This window comes from Schistocerca serialis, chromosome 12, assembly GCF_023864345.2.
Source record: "Schistocerca serialis cubense isolate TAMUIC-IGC-003099 chromosome 12, iqSchSeri2.2, whole genome shotgun sequence".
Lineage (NCBI taxonomy): Eukaryota > Metazoa > Arthropoda > Insecta > Orthoptera > Acrididae > Schistocerca > Schistocerca serialis.
In genome coordinates, this window is record NC_064649.1 from 70,308,761 (window position 1) to 70,312,500 (window position 3,740).

The 3,740-nt window shown below is 52.0% G+C and overlaps 1 pseudogene; it reads right to left on the reverse strand.

Moving 5' to 3' along the window:
* Positions 1-220: 220 nt before the first annotated feature.
* LOC126428582 (5S ribosomal RNA) lies at positions 221-338 on the reverse strand (annotated as a pseudogene).
* Between the last annotated feature and the right edge of the window lie 3,402 nt (positions 339-3,740).

Below are 3,740 nucleotides of genomic sequence, written 5' to 3' on the forward strand. Positions count from 1 at the left end.
GTGATCTTGTATCTTTCGTGTACTCCGTCTTCAGGCCACGAGTGGCCTACCGGGACCATCCGACCGCCGTGTCATCCTCGGTGGAGGATGCGGATAGGAGTGGCGTGGGGTCAGCACACCGCTCTCTCAGTCTTTATGATGGTATTCTTGACCGAAGCCGCTACTGTTCGGCCGAGTAGCTCCTCAATTGGCATCACGAGGCTGAGCGCAACCCCAAAAATGGCAACAGAGCATGGCCGCCTGGATGGTCACCCATCCAGGTGCCGACCACGCCCGACAGCGCTTAACTTCGGTGATCTCACGGGAACCGATGTATCCACAGCGGCAGGGCCGTTGCCTACTGTATCTTTTGCGTGGGTGTGTATGTGGGTGTGTAAATTACCGCGACGTTCCGCTTTCTCAAGATTTTTCCTATGTGGTTAGTCGCGTCGCTTAAAGAATGGCAGTAAAACTTTGGATTTCACGGGCGCTTGCTTGAGCATCATTATGATTTCTACGCGGCGAACTTAAAGCTCCTTTCACCTCAGCGAACGAATAACCATTCTTGAGCAATGCAGGGGTGAGATGTTTTAATTCTGCGTCACGCAGCTCTGGTTAACAGATTTTCTGTGCTCTACCCGCCAACGTTTTATGACGCCTCGCTTTTGTTGTGGGTGGTAGTTCAAATAACTTGTAGGTAACCGTTTGGATGCGTGGGATTTCGGTTTCAGGATGTTAATCGGTCGTTCAGCACAGCTACGATCCCCCTTGAAAATGTCCTCCGCAGATGGGGAGGGCACGTCGGGTTTTCAAGTGAAATCCTTTAGACCACGGCGTAATAGCCTGGAATATTTTATTATTTTGTGGGTTCATAATAAAATGAACATGATGCCTTTCTCACTACTTTGACCTTTTTTGCCCACTTTCCATTCATGTCCATTACATAGCGTAACTATTCTACACTATGTGACTAAAAGTATCCGGACACCCCCAAAAACATACGTTTTTCATATTAGGTGCATTGTGCTGCCACCTACTGCCTGATACTCGATATTAGCGACTTGGTTTATCACTAGACGTCGTGAGAGAGCAGAATGGGGCGCTCCGCGGAACTCACATTCTTCGAACGTGGTCAGGTGATTGGGTGTCACTTTTGTCATACGTCTGTACGCGAGATTTCCACACTCATAAAGATCCTTAGGTCCACGGTTTCCAATGTGGTAGTGAAGTAGAAACGTGGAGGGAAACTTATAGCACAAAAGCGTACAGGCTGACCTCGTCTGTTGACTGACAGAGACCGCCGACAGCTGATTGTGTCAAATGGCTCTGAGCACTATGGGACTTAACATCTGAGCTCATCAGTCCCCTAGAACTTAGAACTACTTAAGCCTAACTAACCTAAGGACATCACACACATCCATGTCCGAGGCCGGATTCGAACCTTCGACCGTAGCAGTCGCGCAGTTCCGGACTGAAGAGTCTAGAACCGCTCGGGCACAGCGGCCGGCGCCGACAGTAGAAGAGGGGCGTAATATGTAATAGGCAGACATCTCTCCAGACTATCACACAGGAATTCCAAACTTGATAAGGGTCCACTGCAAGTACTATGAAAGGCGAGAGGTGAGAAAACTTGGATTTTATGGTCGAGCGGCTGCTCATAAGCCACACATTACGCCGGTAAATGCCGAACGACGCCTCGCTTGGTGTAAGAAGCGTAAACATTGGATGATTGAACAGTGGAAAAACTTTGTGTGGTGTGTGGAATCACGGTACACAATGTGGCGATCCGATGGCAGGGTGTGGGTATGGCGAATGCCCGGTGAACGTCATCTGCCAATGTGAGTAGTGGTAACAGTAACATTCTGAGGCAGTGGTGTTATGAGGTGGTCGTGTTTTTCATGGAGGGGCCTTACACCCTATGTTACTTTAAGTGGCACTATCACAGCACAAGCCTAGATTGATGTTTTAAGCAAATTCTTGGTTCCCACTGTTGAAGAGCAATTCGGGGATGGTGACGGCATCTTTCAACACGATCCAACACCTGTTCATAATGCACGGCCTATGGCGGAGCGGTTACACGACGATAACATCCTTGTAATGGACTGGCCCGCACCTTGGCCTGACCTGAATCCTATAGAATATCTTTGGGATATTTTGGAGCGCCGTCTTCGTGCCAGGCCTCACCGACCGACATCGATACCTCTCCTCAATGCAGCACTCCGTGAAGAATGGGCTGCCATTCCAAAACAAACCTTCCAGCAGCTGATGGAACGTATGCGTGTGAGAGTGGAAGCTGTCATCAAGGCCAAGGGTGGGCCAACACCATGCTGAATTTCAGCATTACCGATGGAGGGTGCCACGAACTAGTAAGTCATCTTCAGCCAGGTGTCCGGATACTTTTGATCAAATAGCGTACACGTCCGCCCCAGGTAGCTGAGTGGTCAGCTTGACAGAATGTCAATCCGAAGGGCCCGGGTTCGATTCCCGGTTGGCTCGGAGATTTTCTCCACTCAGGTACTAGGTGTTGTGTTGTCCTAATCATCATTATTTCATCCCCATCGACGCGCAAGTCGCCGAAGTGGCGTCAAATCGAAAGACTTGCACAACGGTCTACCAGACGGGAGGCCCTAGTCACATGACATAGTGTACACGTCTTTCTTGCATGCACGGCGGCAAATTTGCTCCTGGACGCCAAAATAGAAAGTAAGTTTGTTTTTCTCGGTTTCGTATTAATGCATTGGAATATCTGCCAAATTTCGCTGCTACACAATAAATTATTACAGCCCACACTGGACTGTCAGTAGCTGCACATTAATTATAACCCCGTAATATATGGATTCTTAAGAAAATTTTGCCATCAGTAATCGAAAGAGCGTGAACGGGCACAGTGCTTTGCAAGCGAATCGCAACCCGGGAGCGACGGGCAAAACAGCGAATATATCGCGAGCCGGCTCGCCCCCGGCGCGCTCAAAGCTGTCGCTGTCTGCTGCCAGGGGTCGGGAGGGACAGACGAAATTATTACTGGCGCCGGTGAGCGATAAGGCCTGTCAGCGACATGCCGTGTCCCGAACCCCACCCCCGCAACCCTTGCTGCAGGGGGTGTGGGGGGGGGGGGCGTTTCTGCCACTCTCTTCTCTGTACCCCCCCTCCCCACTCCTGATAACATTAACACTCCGGCCTATGCGGCAGGAGGGGAAGTATTTCACGGGTGACGGTGCAGGGGGTGGGGGTGGTGGGATTTGGGGGTGGATTGTGAACGGGTCAGGCAGGGTGGCCTCTGCCCCCCTCCTCCCACCCAGGAAACCTCCGCAGCGACCGCCAAAAACAGAGCGGCTCCGCCCAGGATTGATGGCCCGAACACTTGCGCAACGCACGCGAGCGACACACGAACCGCGCCCGGGCGCACAGCTGTCAAAATAGTTTCGCGTCATCTGTCCCGCGTCGCGCCTCGCCGTTGTTGTTGTTGTTTGCGCCTGGCGGCTTTTGTGCGCCGGTAATTGTTGTCATTGGCGCGGCAAACGGCGCACCTTTGTCCGGTCGGCGCGGCGGAACAATGCCGCCAAACCCCGGAGCCCGTGCTGCGACTGATTGCAGCCGACCCATCCGTCCCGTGTCTCGGTTTAACACACGCCGCTGACGCGGGGGCGTGAGGAAGAATTTCCGACGTCGTCCCTCGGCACACGCTGACAACCTCAACCGCTGAACATTACATCTATCTGCACGTTATCTAAAATCAACAAGCGTTCCGCAAGCACAGATTT